This window comes from Bufo bufo, chromosome 6 (genome assembly GCF_905171765.1).
Source record: "Bufo bufo chromosome 6, aBufBuf1.1, whole genome shotgun sequence".
Lineage (NCBI taxonomy): Eukaryota > Metazoa > Chordata > Amphibia > Anura > Bufonidae > Bufo > Bufo bufo.
In genome coordinates this window covers 410,716,549-410,737,940 of record NC_053394.1, presented here as the reverse complement: position 1 = coordinate 410,737,940, position 21,392 = coordinate 410,716,549, and the positions used below count along the sequence as shown (strand labels likewise).

Below are 21,392 nucleotides of genomic sequence, written 5' to 3'. Positions count from 1 at the left end.
CTTTTATGTTGTGACTACAAGGTAATGGCAAAAATATGCGCTAACAGGATGAAGAAAATAATAAGTAAAATTATTCACCAGAACCAAGTCTGTGGGGTACCCGGGAGATGTATTTGGGATAATTTGAACCTTTTAAAAGATATTATTAATGATGTAAATGAAAGAAAAGTGAAAGTTGCCATTTTATCTTTGGACTTCGAGAAAGCCTTTTCTTTTTCAAGTTTTCCTTTATCTTTTTCAAGTTTTAAAGAAAATTGGTATACCGGAAGGGTTTTTACAGTCTTTAAGAGCATTTTATGACCATTGTACTAGCAAAATTTTAATAAATGGTTTTAAGACTCAGGATGTCATTTTAAAATCAGGAGTGAAGCAGGGGTGTCCCTTGTCCTACTTTTTATCTGCGCCCTTGAGCCTCTTTTAATCATGTTGCGGAAAAACAAACAAATACGTGGAGTCCCCCTGCCAGGCGGGGGGGGACTGGAGGCTAAAGTAGTGGGGTACATGGACGATGTTGCGATAATTTGCAGGGACACCCCATCAATCCAAAAAGCTTCCAAACCGGTAGAACATTTCTGTTGCACCTCCGGTTTTAAAGTTAATTTTAATAAGAGTAATGTCTTAAACGTTGAAGATATGGTTTTAAATGACATTGACGTTCCTGAGTCTGAGTCAGTAAAGATTTTAGGGATCTCTTTAAGTGAGTCCAATGATGGCCTCAGGAACTGGGACACAGTGACAGAAAAGGTAAATAAGAAACTGTGTATGTGGAACTTGAGGAAGCTTACGATGGAGGGAAAGGTTTTAATTATAAAGATGATCATTTTACCAATTTTATTATATTTAAGTATGGTGTTTCCCCCATCCGATCGTATTCTTAAAAAGATCAATAAAGCCTGTTTTAATTTCTTTTGGGGTTCCAAAATGGATAAACTGCAGAGAAACACGGTAATGCTTCCCAAGCCCAAAGGTGGAAAAGATTTTCCAGACATTAAAGCGTTTCTTTTAATAAAGTATTTTAGTTTTTGTCTTAACGCCCTTTTTAAAGATATTTATTGGTCTTATTTTAATTGTTATAATACAGGTTATTTTATGAGAAAGAATGGATGGTTTGAAACAGTTTTAAATTCTCCATATTCTTTTAATCTGTCAAACTCGTATAAGATTTTAGAGAAAATAACGATTTGTTTTAATTTTACCAGAAAAGGGTAGATATTTTAAAAAATAATAAAGCAATTTTAAAAGAGATTAATGACGAAAAGTTGATGGCTCCTATAAGGAATTTTTTTTTTTTTTTATTTTATTTTTTTTTATTTCAAATAATCGTAATTGTACAATCTTGGAATAAAAGAAGTCTTACATAGTCCATAATAGGTTGTACAATATATACAGTAGATGTAAACAAAAGATGTAAACAGTAACAACACGGTGAAACTGCAATGAGGACATAAGCAGGATTGAATAAGTGCATCTGAATACCAACATTCCTAGTGAATCTGGAATGAGAGCAAATTTGTAATTTCTTATTATTCCTTACCAAGTAATGGAATTAGTGTAATTAGGCTGTTATACCCTCTCATTTCACTGACCGGAGGGAAATTATGTATATACCCAGGCGTAGGAGTCGTTTATTTGTTAACAGAGGATTGCGTATGGTTAGAGTGATTGTGTTTCACCCATCTATCCCATCTAACACTGAACTTCTGTATATTGCGTTCCTCAGCAGCCGCCAACTCCTCAAATCTGTATATGCTATCAATCTTATCCCTCCACATTTCTGGGGATGGAAGTTCTGACGAGAGCCAAAAACGAGGCAGAAGGAGGCGAGCAGCCATGAGAAGGATGTGGAATAAAGGGGGGATCTTAGGTATGAGGTCTGGAGGCGGAAGACTCAATAAGGCTAATTGAGGGGTCGGCGGCAGCGAGGTTTTACATATTATATTACTCCTATCAAATATGTCTTTCCACCAGCTAGATACAGTGGGACAAGTCCACCATATATGGAGAAAATTTCCCTTTGATTCCTTGCATCGCCAGCATTCATCTGAACCTGAGCTGTTATATTTGGATGTAATGTCAGGGGTCTTGTACCACCTTGTTAGAATTTTGTAACCATTTTCCTGGATCAGGACACACCTTGACGATTTATGAGGGGAAATAAATAGTTTGGTTAATTCTAGCGGTGAAAAAGAAATTTCCAAATCTCTCTCCCATAATCCCACAAAGGCTGGTTTTGGCATGTTAATATGGGAGTTTAGTTTTTTATATATTTGAGAGATCGGTTTACTTATTGCATTTTGGCTACTTATCCATCCTTCAAACCAAGTAATTGGCCTATGAAGTGACTGAAATGGAATGTGCTTAGAGATGTAGTTGTGAAGGAAGGATATTGGGGAGGGGAGAGAGTCTGAGGCTGAGAGTAAAACAGCTATTTCTTTTTTGCTTATTAACTTACCCTCCACATCAAACAGTGAAATAATGGGGATTTGGGATGTTCTAAGAGAGTTAGGGAGACACTGTTTTAGTTCTAGGGGGGCCAAGTCTAGTATGTCTCTTACTTGAATTAAGGGGGAGGGCAGAGGAAACCCCCAATTGGATTCTTGAAACCACTTCCATACTGAGAGCGAGGATTTTGTAATCTGGTTCGTACTAGAGAGAGAAATTACTTTACCCTTGTCACCTGTTAGAAGTGACCTGAAGGAGAGTTAGGCTATGGATGATTCCATGTCCACCCATGATTTATGGAGTGGCTCCCGAAACCAATCGAGGATTCTGGTCAGGTGAATAGCCTTGTTGTAGATTTGGGGGTCAGGAAGGCCTATGCCACCTTGGTCTCTAGGCTTTTGCAGAGTAGTTGTCGCCAATCTCGGGCTTGTTTGTTTCCAAATAAATCTGCGAATCTCTGACATCAATGTCCTGAAATGTTTTTTCTTAACCGGAATGGGAAGTACTTGTTGTAGATAATTAATTCTTGGGATGATCAAGGAAGAAACTAAGTTTTTCCTACCAAACCATGACAGAGTCTGGAAGTCTAAATGGTGTAACTGATCAGAAATAGACTGAAGTAATGGGGTGTAGTTAAGGTTGAAAAGGTTATTAGATTCGGAACTTATTTTTATTCCCAGGTAGGAGATGAAAGGATTATCCCAGCTAAAGGGAGAATCAGCTTTTAGGGAGTTGATCATGGGTGTGGGGATGCCAATGCCTATGGCTTGAGATTTGCTCATGTTGATTTTGAAGTTGGATAGGGGGCTGAACCTTTCTAGTAAGTTATGAATGGCCCTCAAGGAAATTTGAGGATTCGTGGTAATGATTAAGAGATCGTCCGCAAAAGCTGCGGTTTTGTGTTCTTGCTTACCCAGTTTTAACCCCGCTATTTTTGGGTCTTGTCTGATAGTTTGTAGGAGTGGCTCCATTGTTAATACAAATAAAAGGGGGGACAAAGGGCAACCCTGCCTCGTGCCATTTTTAATTATGAACGGAAGAGAAATAGTATCATTTACCAGCACTGATGCGGAGGCATTAGAATACATAGCGAATGTGGCATCTATAAATGGTGTTGGAACACCGAATTTGGACATTGCACAGCGCATAAAATTCCAATTGACCCTATCGAATGCTTTCTCCGCATCAGTGCTTAGCAAAGTCAGGGGAATGCTTTTCTTATTTGCATAATAGATAGCATTGAGAATTCTTGCAGTGTTGTCTTTCCCCTCCCGGCCTCTTACAAAACCTGTCTGATCTCTATGTACCAGGTCTGGAAGGAGTGGGGCAAGACGGTTAGCTAACATTTTAGCAAGGAGTTTTAAATCCAAGTTTAAAAGGGATATGGGGCGATAGCTAGAGCATTGAGACGGGTCTTTCCCCTCTTTGGGAAGAATGGTAATATGGGCTTTAGTCATGTCTGCTGATAGGGGTAATCCTAGGAGGGAGCTATTGCATACCTGAAGTAAATGTGGGATGAGGGTGTTGCTGAAGGAGCGATAATAAAGGGCCGGGAGACCATCTGGACAAGGTGCTTTGCCATTTGGGATGTTTTTTATAGTTCTATTGAGTTCTTCCGTGCTAAAAGGGGCAGTAAGGGTTGATTTTTGCTTTTCAGTCAATTTGGGGAGGGTAATGGCGTCGAGAAAGGAGTCAATGGTATCCGGACTAGATGAGTCTTGGACATTTGGCCTACTCTGTGGGATGTTATATAAAGTTTGATAATACTCTTGGAATTGTAGGGCAATGTCTTTGGGGGTGATAGCCAACCCCCCATCCCTCCTATTAATCTTACTGATGTGGCTATGAACTTTTCTTTTTTTTATAAGGTTCATCATTAGTTTTGAAGCCTTGTTGCCATGAGCAAAGTACTTAAATTGGGAGTGTAAATAAAGCTTTGCTGAGTTTGCATTAAGGATGTTTTTTAGTTCTGATCTAAGATCATTAAGTTGGGATAGATCTGGGGCTAGAAGGGATTTTTTATGGGTCTCCTCTAACTTCTGGATTTCGGAGAGAAGCTGATCTGTCCTCGCCAATCTCTTTTTTTTAAGTAGGGATCCTAGCTTAATAAATTGTCCTCTTATGTAGGCTTTGTGTGCATCCCACACAATTTGAGGAGATGTCTCAGGAATGGCGTTTAGGAGAAAATATTCCTCCAGGGAGCTCTGTATTTGTTTTTTAAAATCTGGGAAAATAATGAGTTGTTCGTTTAACCTCCATTTGAATGTTTTGGGTGTATTTTGTGGAGTGGTGATCGATAGATAGATAGGGGAGTGGTCTGAAAGGTGAATGGATCCAATCCTAGCATTGGTACAAAAATGGAGGTGTTCTTTTGAGACAAACAAATAATCCAATCTATGGTAAGAGTGATGCATGTTGGAGTAAAAAGTGTAGTCTCTATTTAAAGGGTTTAAAATTCTCCACACATCCACCAATTGGAGAGAGTGGAGTCTTTTAAGGAAACATCCGAGATTCGTCTGAGAAAGGGAGGATTTTTGTGATGAGGAAGCTAAAGTGGGATCTAAAGCTATGTTGAAATCACCGCCCATGACAACAATGCCTTCTTTAAATTTTTCCACCAGTGGGGTTAAGGAGAGGAACCATTTATGTTGTTGAGTATTAGGGGCATAGATGTTGATGAAAGTGTATATTTGATTTGCAAAGGTACCTTTTACCATTATATACCGGCCATCAGGATCTTGTATATGAGAGGTGTATTGGAATGGACAGCCTTTCTTGAATCCTATGCTTACTCCCCTGGAGGCTGAAGAGTCGGACCCGCTGTGGTACCACACTGGGAAACTAGAAAATGAGAGGTTAGGGTAATGGTCGATTTTGTAGTGTGTTTCTTGAAGAAAAACAACCGAGCATTTCTCCTTTTTTAATAAAGATAGAATTTGAGATCTTTTGGAGGGCGTTTTAAAGCCTTTGACATTATATGAGGAAATTTGAAGATCTGTCATGGTATGAGTATGAAGGGGGATTTCAGACTTGCTACTTGTGTTTGGAAGCCAATGGGTTCCAAGTCTCCAGCCACCAGGGGAGCTACAATCTTATCCATATGACATATAATTTTCTCATTACTCAGAATCTGACTTACATTACAGTTTCCCTTTGAACTAACAATAACATAAACATACAACGAGCAATATGCCCAGGTTATTGAATGGGCCATTACTGATTGGTATAACACAGTAACTTTTATAGCAACTTAGGTATTAGTATTTAGTAGGAGTGGAGCCCAAGTGACTTGGGTAGAAGGAGTAGGTGGGGGGGGGGAGAGAGGTTTAGTGTCAGTTAGAACACCCTAAGTAGAGTTTAGTAACCTTCTCAAAAGCATTTGAAGTATATCTATATATAGCATTATATCCTTAGAGAGGCGGAGTGACATGAGAGAAATAAGAGATAAAGGGATAGGTATAGAAGGTAAGAGCAAAATGCATATTCTTGGTGGTGATGAGCAAGGTTTTAATCGTCCACTTGTAGACGTCTGGGAGAAGGGCCTTGAGCGTTTCTCCTATGTCTTTGGGACTTAGGTGTATGCAATTTTTCCCATGGCTCTAGCTTGGGTAAATCTGGAAGATCTAGAAGGTCTTGGACAGGGTCCCAATTTTGGATATTTAGAGGGCCACATCCCAGAAGATCATATAATGGTTCTAATTCTTGATGTGAGGTGACGGACAGTCTGCGACCATCAAACATGAAGGATATTCCGAAGGGAAAGGACCAGCGATATAGAATCTTCTTGGATCTAAGCCAGTCCGTGAGAGGTTTGAGTGCTCTCCTCTTCTTCAAGGTGGACTGGGCCAGATCTTGAAAAATGAGAATGTCCTTCCCTTCCCATTGTATGGGACCCCCGGACCTTGCTCTATACATGATCGCTTCCTTCACAGGGAACGCCAGAAATTTGCATATCACATCCCTGGGAGGTTCTGACGGTGCAGGTTTAGGTTTCAGAGCTCTGTGGGCCCTTTCCAGGATAACTTCGTGGGCTGTATCAGGACCAAGGAGCGTAAGGCAAATTTGAACCACTGTGTAGGGAAGGTCCCTTGCGGCAACAGACTCAGGGATGCCACGAAAGCGTAAGTTGTTTCGTCTTCCTCTGTTCTCCTGGTCTTCAATTGCACTGAATAAATTATTGATGTTTTTCTGGATTAAGGAGACACTGTTTGTTACCACCTGTTGATGTTGAATAACGCTCGCTTGATTCTCCTCCAAAATCTCTACTCTTCTCCCTATCTGCCTAACGTCAAGCTTGATGGTCGTTAGGTCAGAGCTGATGGGTTCTAGTGCAGAGGAGAGCGATGACGCCAAGGCTTCTCTCAGGAAAGATCTGGAGATGGGCATGTTGTCTGTATCATCCCCACTTTCCCATTCATGTGCAGAGGATTCCGCTTGTTTTCGGCCTGAGGCTTTTGGAGTATCAGGCGCCATTTTGTGTTCTCTGGCTGCAACCGTGGCAGCTGCTTTTTTTATAAATTTGTCCATTTCCCCACTAGTTGGGTTCGATTTCTGCTGACTAGCTGATTCCCCAGCTTTAGAACCACCAATTTTTACCATTTTGGTTAAACCAAGCTGTTATGCCACGCTGTTAGGGTGATACAGGTTAGAACATTGAGCTTATTTCATCCCACTCTGTTGTATTTTCACCAATTCTTAATGTTTAGGACAGAATACTAATTTATTTAGATTATTTCTGGCAATTTGGTGTAGCAGAATAAATGCGACACTGTCTCTTTAAATCTGGATATTTAGGTGAGACAAGCTTTGAGAGTTCTCCAACCCTCTAAGTTGACACCTGAAGGGTCAGTGTGTGGCAGAGGCACTGGACCCCAGCCCTGGGCAGAGATTGGAACCTTTATGGGGCTATTGCGATCTAGATGCTGGGTTGGGCAGGCTGGGAACGATCGCTTGCAAGTCCAGTTAGACAGCCCCTCCAGCGCCTTTAACAAGGATTGCACCACTGTCTGTTTCAGGATTTGATTAGGCTTGAAACAGACTCCTGTATTGGGTAGAATCGCCGGCGGAGCGGCAGGATGGTGCCCGAACCGGGGGTATAACAGGACCGGGTTTGCCTCTTAACACACAGGACCAGGTAAGGGCTGAGAGGATCGCTGACCGCCGCTGATGCGGTGCGATGTGTTGGAGCCTGTGAAGTGAGATGCCAGTGTGGGACCCCTGTGGCACTATGTGTGACCGGAGAGTACCGGAGGTGAAGAGGTACCTTATTTACTTGAAACTGGCTCTGCTGAGGTACGATGCAGCTTGTAGCTTTACCTTGTGCCTGAACTTGATGTATCGATGTCTTGCTGTGTCGATTCTTCACAGCGTGAGCGGATGACAAGCTCTGCAAGCAGCCTCGCACCGCTCTAGTCGGGCCTCCGGCTTTCACCTCACCATGCCACCCTCGGAACTCCAGAATTGTATGCGCCTTCGGCCGCGGTAGGACACTCGATTAGGCAGGTATTGTACTGCAGTTAATGGATGCTTACTCCGAACGTGTAACGGCAGTGTTTCTTGCCGGCTGGGTCTGGAGGGGGGCCTCCGTTTTCTTCAAATCTAGGCCGCCTGTTCCTCCTCAGCTAGGCCTCGCTCAGAACTCCGATATAGAGCCTGCTTTCGGCCCCAAAAAGAAATAAAAATGGGGCAAATGTAAATCAGCAACCCTTAGGCTTGCAGATATGATTCTAGGGCTTTATATGAGGGCGGATTATGTTAGATTATATCTATCCAGACGGAGCTGCTGTGAGAGACAACTTTCCCGGTCAGCGGCTAGCCACGCCCCCTCCTATAAGGAATTTTAACGAAACCAAAAGTATGGAAGGAGGACAATATTAATTATCTTTTTAATTCACAGAAGGACCTGGCCTGGAGCTGCGCACATGAGTGTCTTCCATGTCGGGCATTCAAGCATCGAAGAGGATTGATTGGCACCGCTGAATGTCCCAGGGGAGCATGCAGAGAGGAGGAGAGCGTCTTTCATTTACTATAGTATTGCTATTTTGCACTAATAATATGGACTAAAATGCTCCCCTTAATAAAGAAGATAACAGGACTAAAAGTTTTAACTATGGACGGTGTGTTTTATGGGTGTCTGGAGTGCCCATCAAGGACCAAAAAGACTATGGCATGGAAGATCACCAACTGTGTTAAAGCAGCTCTCTGGGCGGCCAGGAACATTTTATGTTTTAAGCACAAAGTTATTTCTGTGGATAATGTTTTAAAAATGGTATTTGATGAAATGTATAAATATTATTTATTGGATTAAAAAAACGCTCCTTTTATGTGTAACAAATGGTTTTTAAGGGAATGGGGTCAATTATATGATTTTATACATTCTATTTATGGTTTGGAAAATGTTTTTATGAGATAACTATTTTGTATGTATAAATTGTTTTAAATAAAATATACCCCTTTGGGGTAGTCAACTTTAAAAAAAAAATCTGTTCTTATCAGTTTAATATCTGATACGTCCCCTATCTGGGGACCATATATTAAATGTATTTTTCGAACAGGGAGATGGAAAAAGAGCTTGCTCTGTCCACTCCACGCATTGACCTGGTATTGCAGTACCTCCAGGACCGATGCACCCCTTCTAATCCTGTATGAAAAAACAGAATGAAGTAGATTGATTGCAAGCATCCTTCCTGCATCAGGAGTCTGCACTTCAGCTTTTCCTCTCTCTCTGCCCAGTCAGTCAATGCTGTGCTGCTTTCTGCGTACCTGCATCTAGTCTGTCAATCTCCTAATTGCATCAGCTGTTGGTTTGTCTCCTCACACCCTAAATCCAATAAAGACTGATAGGTTAATTGGCTTATCACCTGAATGAAGTGTTTGGACCTCCACGCACCTTGGGTTTGATTTGGGCCTGTGGTGCACACCTGGGCGGGCTGCTGAGTTGTTCCTGGCAATTGAGCCCTTTGTAGCAAGTTGGCTGGATGTAACCATTTAGTTTTTCCAGTGCTTTAATAAATGAGTAAAGTTTGCCTGTGTCTCCCTCTTGTGGATCTTTTCAACTGGATTACTTGGAGGCTAAAAAGTAGTCCAGCATTTCCTATGTATCAGCAGCAGATGGACAATGGACGGAACACTGCACGTGTCACAGGAGGCTTGTCAGGTCAGAGGTCAAGTAATGTCAGGTCAGTGGATGACATTGCAAGGGCCCTGACGGAACACTCAACAATGGGGCCCTGACATCACAATCAACAATGCATACCCCCCTTTTTTTTTCCCTTTCTTCACTACTTCTCCATTCACTCCTCCTATCGGTTTTTATCGTGCTTTGGCACCAGGACTTACATGCGAAGAAAAGGCGTGGCCAAAAGTGGGCAGAGCTATGCAGATGGCGAACACGAAGAGGAGCATGCTAGTGATTTCTGAGCGTAGGACGCACGTTTTCCCTGGTTTGTGAGAGAAAGAAGCCTCCCGGACTGTGTCTGGGGCTGGAGCCTGTTGTCTATCTCCTTCAGAAGTTTTCTGCATTGGGGACCATCGGACTGTACTGCGAACCCTTTTCAGGTTATCGCTTCTCGGCCTTTTGGCTAAGATCAAGTGTAGTATCGAGAGGTGCTGCCTTGGTCTTGGTCAGAGGTGCTTGGGGTACCCGGCTGCTCGGCCTGGGGGGATCGTCCAGGTTCATAGCCTGGACTTCACCCCCCTGCTGCTATTGGGCAGTTGGCCTAGTCCCCAAGCAACGAGGAGCGATCACCATACCTACCTACTGCTTTGGTGGTGGGTGAGGGACTGCTGAGTTCCTGTGACGTTGGCGAGATGGCCGAGATCTGGCGCAGAGTCCTGATTGGAGAGTTGTTCCTGACTACCAGAAGGTCAAGAATGGAATTTGTTTCGTTTTGTTGGAGGACTTGCTTTTCTTGTGGAAGAGATCCTGTTCCAACTGGTTGAGATCCGGAAAGACTATGTCCTGTCGATGCTGGAATTTCCAAGGCGCGGGCTGTACGACGTGTTGTCCCCTATCTGGGGACCATATATTAACCACTTCCCATCCGGGCCATTTGCCCCCTTCCTGACCAGGCCAAATTTTGCAAAACTGACATATCTCACTTTATGTGGTAATAACTTTGGAACGCCTTTATTTATCCAAGTCATTCAGAGATTGTTTTCTCGTGACACATTGTACTTCATGATAATCATAAATTTGAGTCAAAATATTTCACCTTTATTTATGAAAAAATCCCAAATTTACCCAAAAATTAAAAAAATTTGCAATTTTCTAAATTTCAATTTCTCTGCTTTTAAAACAGAAAGTGATACCTCATAAAATATTTATTATTTAACATTCCCCATATGTCTACTTTATGTTGGCATCATTTTGGAAATGTCATTTTATTTTTTTAGAACGTTAGAAGGCTTAGAAGTTTAGAAGCAATTCTTCAAATTTATAAGAAAATTGCCAAAACCCACTTTATAAGGACCAGTTCAGGTCTGAAGTCACTTTGTGGGGCTTACATAGTGGATACCCCCATAAATGACCCCATTGTAGAAACTACACCCCTCAAGGTATTCAAAACCGATTTTACAAACTTTGTTAACCCTTTAGGCGTTCCACAAGAATTAAAGGAAAATGGAGATCAAATTTTTAAATTTCACTTTTTGACAGATTTTCCATTTTAATCAATTTTTTTCTTTAACACATCGATGTTTAACAGCCAAACAAAACTCAATATTTATTACCCAGATTCTGCGGTTTACAGAAACACCCCACATGTGGTCATAAACTGCTGTATGGGCACACGGCAGGGCGCAGAAGAAAAGGAACTCCACATGGTTTTTAGATGCCATGTCCCATTTGAAGCCCCCTAATGCACCCTTACAGTAGAAACTCCCAAGAATTGACCCCATTTTGGAAACTAGGGGATAAGGTGCCAGTTTTATTAGTACTATTTTTGGGTACATATGATTTTTTGATCATTCATTATAACACTTTATGGGGCAAGGTGACCAAAAAATTGGTTGTTTTAGCACAGTTTCTATTTATTTATTTTTACAGCGTTCACCTGAGGGGTTCAGTCAAGTGACATTTTTATAGAGCAGATTGTTACGGACGTGGCGATACCTAATATGTATACTTTTTCTCATTTATTAAAGTTTTACACAATAATAGCATTTTTGAAACAAAAAAATTATGTTTTATTGTGTGCATGTTCAGAGAGCTATAGTTTTTTTATTTTTTGACAGATTTTCTTATGTAGGGGCTCATTTTTTGCAGGATGAGGTGACGGTTTTATTGGTACCATTTTGTGGGACATACGCGTTTTTGATCACTTGGTGTTGCACCTTTTGTGATGCAAGGTGACAAAAATTGCTTGTTTTGACACAGTTTTTTTTTTTTTTTTTTACGGTGTTCACCCGAGGGGTTAGGTCATGTGATATTTTTATAGAGCTGGTTTTTACGGACGCGGCAATACCTAATATGTATACTTTTTTTTATTTGTTTCACTTTAACGCAATAATAGCATTTTTGAAACCAAAAAAATGATGTTTTAGTGTCTCCATGTTCTAAGAGCTATAGTTTTTTTTTATTTTTTGAGAGATTTTCTTATGTAGGGGCTCATTTTTTGCGGGATGAGGTGACGGTTTTATTGGTACTATTTTGTGGGACATATGCGTTTTTGATCACTTGGTGTTGCACTTTTTGTGATGCAAGGTGACAAAAATTGCTTGTTTTGACAGTTTTTTTTTTTTTTTTTACGGTGTTCATCCGAGGGGTTAGGTCATGTGATATTTTTATAGAGCTGGTTTTTACGGACGCGGCAATACCTAATATGTATACTTTTTTTATTTTTTCTATTTTTAATTTTTTTTTTTTTCATTCCTTACTTGGGGACTTTTTTTTTTTTACATGTGAAACTTTTTTTTATTTTTTTATTTTCAACCTTTTATTTTTATTTTTTTTATTTTACACTTTTCGTCCCCCATAAGGTCATACAAGACCTCTGGGGGACATTTACTTCACTTTTTTTTTTTTTTCACAGTTGATTTCCCTGTAACTGGGGCTGACATAGTAGCCCCAGTTACAGGACAAATGCACCCCTATAAAGGCTGTACAGCAGCAATCCTGCGCTGTGCAGCCTCAGAGCAGGGCTGATCGAGGTCTCTGAGAGACCTCACACAGCTCCTGCACACTCCGGTCACGGCGGTCACATGACCGCCGGGCCGGAACAGGAAGCGCACAGCGCTTCCTTCTCTGCAGACACAGCGCTCTGTGAGCACTGTGTCTGCAGCGATCTAGAAGGCAGGGACACCTGGGCACTGTCCCTGCCTTGTCTTAGGGTTGCCCTGCTGTCACTGACAGCGGGCAACCCGATCAGCAGCTGCACGATTAGCGTGCAGCTGCACTTTCTGAAAAGACGTTCTGGAACGTCGGTTCCGAAATAGACGTCCACCCATAGGACATTTATATCCTATGGGCGGACGTGAAGCGGTTAAATAGATTTTTCGAACAGGGAGATGGAAAAAGAGCTTGCTCTGTCCACTCCACGCATTGACCTGGTATTGCAGTACCTCCAGGATCGGTGCACCCCTTCTAATCCAGTATGAAAAAACTGAATGAAATACAGGGTGGGCCATTTATATGGATACACCTCATTAAAATGGGAATGGTTGGTGATATTAACTTCCTGTTTGTGGCACATTAGTATATGTGAGGGGGGAAACTTTTCAAGATGGGTGGTGACCATGGCGGCCATTTTGAAGTCAGCCATTTTGAATCCAACTTTTGTTTTTTCAATAGGAAAGTGGGTCATGTGACACATCATACTTATTGGGAATTTCACACGAAAAACAATGGTGTGCTTGGTTTTAACGTAACTTTATTCTTTCTTGAGTTATTTACAAGTTTCTCTTTGTTTACAGCCATTGACATGTCGCCGAGGTTAACATGTGAGGAGCGGATAGAAATTGTGTTGATGTCTGGTGAACACAGTAACCGGGTCATTGCAGCAGATTTCAATGCAAGACACCCTATGAGACCACCCATCATCCATGCTACAATTAGCAAACTGCTTGCTAAGTTTCGTGAAACTGGTTCAGTGTTGGATTTGCCAAAATGTGGATGCATGAAATCTGTCTCTAATGAAGAAACATCAGTGGCTGTCCTAGCTTCATTCAGTAAGAGCTCACAGCGTAGCACTCGCCGCATGTTACTGGAGAGTGCATTAGTCGAACATCCCTTCGGCGGATATTAGCTACTCACAAATGGCACCCTTACAAACTCCAGCTACTGCAGCATCTCAACCAGGATGACCCAGATCGGTGCACTGAATTTGCAGAATGGGCAAAACAAAAATTGGAACAGGACCCTCAGTTTACGCAGAAGATTTTGTTCAGTGATGAGGCAAACTTTTATGTGAATGGTGAAGTTAACAAACTAAACCACCGCTATTGGTCTGACACTAACCCACATTGGATAGATCCCTCCAAGACTGTTGGAACAAAAAAAATGATGGTATGGTGTGGTATATGGGGTACAAAGATAGTGGGGCCATTCTTCATCAATGGAAACCTCAAGGCCACTGGATATGCGAAATTGCTACATGATAATGTGTTTCCCTCTTTATGCACTGAAGCTGGCACGTTCCCTGAGTTTTTCCAGCAAGATGGTGCACCACCACATTATGGGTGTCAGGTCCGAGCATTCCTAGATGAACAGTTTCCTGGAAAGTGGATTGGTCGTCGTGGGCCAGTTGAATGGCCCCCCAAGGTCTCCCGATCTGACCCCCTTAGACTTTTATCTTTGGGGTCATCTGAAGGCAATTGTCTATGCTGTGAAGATACGAGATGTGCAGCACCTGAAACTACGGATACTGAAAGCCTGTGCTAGCATTTCTCCTGCGGTGTTGCTATCATTGTGTGAAGAGGGTTGCATTGACAATCCAACACAATGGGCAGCACATTGAACACATTTTCTAAGTGGTCAGAAACTTGTAAAAAACTCATGAAAGAATAAAGTTACGTTAAAACCAAGCACACCATTGTTTTTCTTGTGAAATTCCCAATAGGTTTGATGTGTCACATGACCCTCTTCTTATTGAAAAAACAAAAGTTGGATTCAAAATGGCCGACTTCAAAATGGCCGCCATGGTCACCACACATCTTGAAAAGTTTCCCTCCTCACATATACTAATGTGCCACAAACAGGAAGTTAATATCACCAACCATTCCCATTTTATTAAGGCGTATCCATATAAATGGCCCACCCTGTAGATTGATTGCAAGCATCCTTCCAGCTTCTCCTCCTCTCTCTGCCCAGTCAGTCAATGCTGTGCTGCTTTCTGCCTACCTGCATCTAGTCTGTCAATCTCTGTCATCAGCTGTTGGTTAGTTCCAGCACCAAGCAACCCAGCCAGCCAGTCTCCTCACACCCTAAATCCAATTAAGACTGATGGGTTAGTTAATTGGCTTGCTTATCACCTGAATGAAGTGTTTGGACCTCCATGCACCTTACCTTGGGTTTGATTTGGGCCTGTTGTGCACACCTGGGATGCTGAGTTGTCCCTGTGAATTGACCCTTTTGTAGCAAGTTGTCTGGATGTTACCATTTTCCTTGCTTTATGAAATGAGTAAAGTTTGCCTGTGTCTCCCTCTTGTGGATCTATTTTTTGAACTGGATTACTTGGAGGCTAAAAAGTAGTCCAGCACTACTTCCTATGTCTCAGCAGCAGCTGGACCTACCTTGTCTGGACAATGGACGGAACACTGCACGTGTCACAGGAGGCTTGTCAAGTCAGAGGTCAAGTAGGGTCAGGTCACTGGATGACATCACAAGGGCCCTGACGGAACACTCAACAATGGGGCCATGACATCACAATCAACAATGCATACCCTTTTTTTCCCACAACTTCTCCATTCACTCCTCTTATCAGTTTTTCTGATTGGCGTGCTTTGGCACCAGGAATTTTGTGCGAAGAAAAGGCGTGGCCAAAAGTGGCTGGTGGGCGGAGCTATGCAGATGGCGAACACAAAGAGGAGCATGCTGGTGATTTCTCAGCGTAGGACGCACGCACGTTTTCCCTGGTTTGGGAGAGAAAGAAGCCTCCCGGACTGTGTCTGGGGCTGGGGCCCTTAAGTCTATCGCCTTTAGAAGTGTTCTGCATTGGGGACCATCGGCCTGTACTGCGAACCCTTTTCAGGTTATCGCTTCTCGGCCTTTTGGCAAAGATCATGGTCTTGCTAGAAGGTTTTCCTACCATGCTCTTGGCCCTGCAACTGCCCTAAAGCTGCTCGCTGCTATTGGGAGAAGGGAGAAGGGAGGACAGTCGGAAGGCGATCAGAAGACGGAGATGGGCGTAAGGATCGACTACGCTAGGACCGGAGACTTCCGGGTCCGGAACGCTTTTGCGATTTTTGTGGAGGAAGGGAGGAAGGACAAATTTACGGACGAATATCTTGTAAAAGAGGTACTCTTTAAAACTTTAAATGTCAAGATGCTTGATATCTTATGCTTGCAAGACAGAATTGGAGGACACCGCATGTTGGTCTTGACTTCTATAGGAGCTTGCCATCATCTATACTTGTTTCTGGAAGCTAATAAAAATAACCCAGACCTGATGTGCATCTAGTCGTTTTCATGTACAATCCATATGTTGATACCGACGACATTTTTCTTTTCCTGACCAAAAACTGTGAGAAAGTTGTCTACTCGCATAAGATTATGGGCAGCCACGGATTATGGACAGGAAAGCACAAATATTTTGTAAGGTTCCGACCTGATCCTTTGAGTCCAGGAGGAGTGAGTCATCCTCCTCAAAGTTTCGCTATTGGTAAAGACAGAGGTTTGATTTTCTTCCAAGATGCTCCATCTTACTGTCAAAAATGTCAAGTGTATGGACACGTGCAAGAAAGTTGTGATCAAAATTCTGTTGTTTGTTCAAAGTTTCACAAAGACGGGCATGCTGCGAAGGATTGTGAAAACCCTATAATTTGTAACCTTTGCGAAAAAGAAGGTCATGCTTTCAAGGATTGCCTTTCCCGGGGTTACAGAGCAAAGAGTTCTTATGCAGATGCTGTCAGGTCAAGAGCTAAAGGGCCTCCACAGAACGCAGAGCAGTTACCTCAGACTTCAGTACAATCTTCCCAGATGCCAGTTCAATCACAGACCAACATGCAGCCGACTGAGAGTATTTAGCAGTCTACTCATCCCATTGCCTCTGGTGGAAATGGATATTTTTAAAGCAGATGATTTTCCCCAAATATTTGGATCGGATTCAAATCTTTGTGGAGAAGGGGAGGTACTCTCTCCCTTAGCTAAATCTCCGAAGTATGGTTGGGATGAAATGGAGGAATCACATGATGATGGGAGATGGGAACAAGGAGATTTGGCCTCCACCAGTGACTTTATATCACCTACCATGAGACCGGCAGAAGAAACCTTGGATGCTGTTGTTAAGAAACCCCGCTTACTGCCTCCACAGTTCAGTGAACAGGAGCAAAGTCTGATAAGACAGGATGTATATCCTACTTCTTGTATCCCTGAAAATTCTTCTTTTCTGGACGATGCAAGGTCCAGAGACTTTGCCTCCGGAGATCAACCTCCAGGCGGGATTGGCTGAGAAAACAGTGGGGTACAGGCAACTATACCCGAAATAAAATCCTACAATGGGGAGAAAAACTGAACTCAATGTCATATCCTTGAATGTGAGGTTATTAAAAACTAAAGCTAGACGAACTGCTATCTTTGACTGGATTAAGAAACAAAATCCAGATATTGCTTGTCTCCAAGAGTGTGGCATCTCTGAACCTGTGTCTGCTAGTGAGTGGCCTTATGGGGATTCATTATGGTCAGGTTCCTGTGTAAATAGAAACGATGGTGTTGGGATTTTATTGTGTCATAAGGATTGTTCTTTTGAGAGTTACACGGTGGTGGAGGCGGGGAGGTGTGTGGTTGCCATGATTAAGCATAAAGGGTGGGGGATTAGAGTTGTTAATGTTTATTGTCCTCCGGGGAAAAAGGATCGATTAGAGTTGTTAGAGAAGGTGAATTTTTTTTTGTTAAGCAGGATGCCGACTATTTGGTTAGGTGATTTTAATTGTACAATTGAAGGGGAGAAGATGGATGTGACGGGGAATAAGTTGTGTAAAATAGTTGCAGATCTTTCTTTAGTTGATTCAGCATTGATGTTAGGAAAGCCACCACCTGCTACCTATAAGGCAGATAGGGGGGGCATTACTTCAAGAATTGATTTTGTTTTTTTGTCCAAAAGTTTAAATTGTAAAAAAAAATCACAATTTGATGTAATATTTTCTGATCATGTGTGTCTGTCCTGTTGTGTGGAAGGAGATGGAGACTATGTATGGTAGAGGTGTATGGAAATTAAATATGGTTTTGTTGGAGGATGAGATAGTGATGAGAGCTTTTAGGTATCAGTATGAAAGGTGGAAGTTGAGAAAGAATGATTTTGTGAATGTGTTACTTTGGTGGGAATGGATAAAGTCAAGAATTAAGCTTTTCTTTAAGAAATGGGCATATAGGAGAGCGAGAAGGTTGAGAAATGAATATAAGGAACTAAATTGTAGGTTTGAGTGGTTGAGGAAATTGAATGCTTTGGGAGTGGATGTGAAAGATCTGTTAGAGGAAGCAAAAAGGAAAAGGAATTTGTTTATGGATAGGAAGGGTAAGCAGATTATTTTTAGGACGAAAGTTGAGATGATTGAAAAGAATGAGAAATGCTCTAGATTTTTCTTTAAGAAAGTATGTGAAAAAAGAAAGGATATGTGGGAATTGGTTGAGAAAAGTGTGATTGGTGTAGTGGAAGATTTTATGAGAAGTTGTATGAGAAAAAATGGATTGATGAAGGTCTAATGTGGGAGTTATTGAATGTTTTGGATGAGAAACTTAGTGTGGATAGTCGAGGTTTGTTGTGTGAGGATATTTCTGTAGAGGAAGTAAGGAAGATTGTTTGGAGCTGCAAGAAAAATAAGACGCCGGGTAAGGATGGATTGCCGATTGACTTGTATATGAGAATGTGGGAGTGGATTGGGAAAGATTTTGTGGAGGTTTGTAAATATATATGGGAGAATGGAGTAATAGGTAATTCAATGAATGAAGGTGTGGTGGTCTTGATTTTTAAAAAAGGTGATAAGAACAAGATAGAGAACTGGAGACCTATTACTTTATTAAATGTTGATTATAAAATTTATTCTAAGTTGTTGGCGACTCGGATGCGGGATGTGATTGGTGAGGTTGTGAATGAGGACCAGGTTTGTGCTGTGCCAGGTAGGAGTATGAGTGGGAATTTATTATTGTTGAGAGATGTGATTGGCGACTGTATATATAGGAAACAGAAATGTATGTTATTAGCAATTGATTTTGAAAAGGCGTATGACAGAGTGGCTCACCGATTTATGTTTGCTGTGTTAGAGTGGATGGGGTTTCCAAAAAGGTTTGTAGATAGTGTGAAGAGTTTATATAGAAATGTGTCGAGTGAATTTTTGATAAATGGTTGGGTGAGTAAAAAGGTGAATGTGCAGAGTGGTGTGAGGCAGGGCTGCCCTATGTCGCCTGTGCTTTTTATTGCTGTGATTGAAGTGTTAATAGGTTTGGTAAGAAAGGATAAGGTGATGAAAGGTATGTTGGTTCCAGGAAGTATGGGAAAAACTGTTAAGGTATTAGGATATATGGATGATGTTGTGGTTGTAAGTGATAATTTGGCTACTATAAGGAGAGGGAGGTTATGGCTGGATATGTTTTGTGGTGTGTCAGCCTTTAAAGTGAATTGGAGTAAATGTAGTTTCAAATGTTTTGGTGATAGGAGTATTTGTTTGGAAAATGTGAAAAATGAGAGTGGTGATGTGAAGGTGTTGGGTATTCGTTTTAATGATGACTTGAAAGGAAATGAGAGTTGGGATGAGTGTGGAAGAAAGATTGAAAAAAAAAAAAAAAATTGGAGAATGAGAGACCTTTCACTTTCAGGGAAAGTGTTAATAATTAAGGCAGTAATTTTACCAATAATTCTTTTTGTGGCTGGAGTTTATCCTGCGTGTTCAAAAAAAGTTAAGAAAGCGGAGAAATTGGTTTTTACGTTCCTTTGGGGAAATTCATATGGAAAGATTAAAAAGAGAGCATGTGTACAAAAGTAGTATGAATGGGGGTTTGGATTTTCCAAATTTAGCAATTTTTCTTGGTTTAAATAATATAAAAAATTTTGTGTGTTTAGTGGAGAAACAAAATAAGTGTGCTTATATGGTCAAATATATGGCTGGATGGATGATGTATGGTTTGAGGTGGCGTGAAAGGGATGCTAGAGTGCCTGTATCTTTCAAATGTCCGGTGTGGTATGAGGTGATCGAAAGGTTTATTAGAAAATTTGATTTATTGGCTGTACGAATGAATGATTTTAAGGATAAGAGGAAAGTGATGGCGAAATTTAGACAAAGAAAGAATGCATGTGATATTGTGGGGTTGAGATCGGATGTTGCAGTAAGTGTGTGGAAGAAATTGGCGATAGTTGGTATATCTAATAGACAGAAAGACATTGTGTGGATGGGGTTACAAAACATCTTGCCAGTACGTGAGTTTCAGAAAAGAAGAGATTTAATTAGAACAGAAATTTGTCCAAGAGAAGGTTGTGGGGAGCATGAATCTGTAAGACATTTGTTTTGGGGATGTGGGTATGCAAATGAAGTATGGAGAAGTGTGGGTGGTCTAGTGAAAGAATTGACGGGTGTGGTGCATTTGGATTGGAAAATGGGGTTGTTTGGTATTGGGGCAAGTGGTAGGATAAATGAAAGATTGTTGTGGTTTGTATTATGGAATGTTTGTGGGATGTAAGAAATTTGTTAGTCTTTAAGAGAGAAATTGTGTCTGTGAATGAGTGTGTAAAATTATTTTTGTCTAGACTTTATGTAATTTTTGTGTGGGATAAGCAGCATGGTGGTGGCTTGGATTCTGAGGGGATGTGGAAGATCAAAAAGTGGAGATTCTTGATCAAGTATTAATTTTGACGATTTACTGTCTCGTATTTTGTTTATGGTGTTTTGTTTTATGTGCTTTTTTGTTCTATATATATATATATAGACTTAGAATTTTTGTTTTAAAATAAAATAAAATAAATCCTTGTGGTCTGCACTTGTATTGAAGTCAGAAGGTAGCTCTCGGGTACCCTCTCTCTCGACCTTGGGGGGGATCGTCCAAGGTTTATCGCCTGGACTTTACTCCCCTGCTGCTATCGGGAGAGAGGCTTAGTCCCGGGGGTGTCGAGTTGCAATCCCCCGTACCTCTAGAGGTCTTCAGACTTGTAGAGGAGCATTTATCTTTGCTTACAGAGCGTTTACAGGACAAGCTTTTTCCATCATGGCTGACGATCCAGGAGACGGAGGAGGAGGAGGAGGAGGAAGAGACGGAGGAGGAGGAGAGGAGGAGGAGAGGGCAGGAGGAGAGGGCAGGAAAAAAGGAGGAGGAGAGGACAGGAGAAGAGGGGGAGGAGAAGGAGATGAAAACACCATACCAGAGTATGCCCGGATAAAGAACACAGTTCGTATCGTGATGAAGGAAGGAACCGACGAAAGAATCAACAATGTATCGTTCGTAATTAATACAATTTTTTTTTTTATTAATTCTTTATTTTCAGAATTTTTTCAGTATAGACACAAACAGTCAGTAACCTGAAGGTCTTAATTTGAGATCTATAGATAGAGAGTTACATATTTTCAGGCATAACAAACAATGAGTACACATAGCAATGTCAAAGTCATTCAAAGAATAATAGCCAGCTATGAAGAAGAAGATGCAAAGCCATGTGTGACACCCGAATAATCATACCTAAATCTAGACAATACTAAGTCTAACTATTCAGGGCCACTCTAACTACATATTGATGAGCAAGGGGGGGAGGGATATATAGTGGTAGTTCGATTGCTGAGAATAAAAAAAAAAGAAAAACACTAAAATATAATGG

General features: G+C 41.4%; 1 non-coding gene and 2 pseudogenes across 1 annotated transcript; all 3 read left to right on the top strand.

The window, feature by feature from the left end:
- The first annotated feature begins 8,890 nt into the window (after positions 1-8,890).
- Positions 8,891-9,076, top strand: LOC121006378. The gene has a single exon (XR_005780231.1). It is a non-coding gene; the product is annotated as a U2 spliceosomal RNA (small nuclear RNA).
- Positions 9,077-10,002: 926 nt separating this feature from the next.
- Positions 10,003-10,145, top strand: LOC121006580 (annotated as a pseudogene).
- Positions 10,146-12,897: 2,752 nt separating this feature from the next.
- LOC121006530 lies at positions 12,898-13,024 on the top strand (annotated as a pseudogene).
- The last annotated feature ends 8,368 nt before the right edge of the window (positions 13,025-21,392 follow it).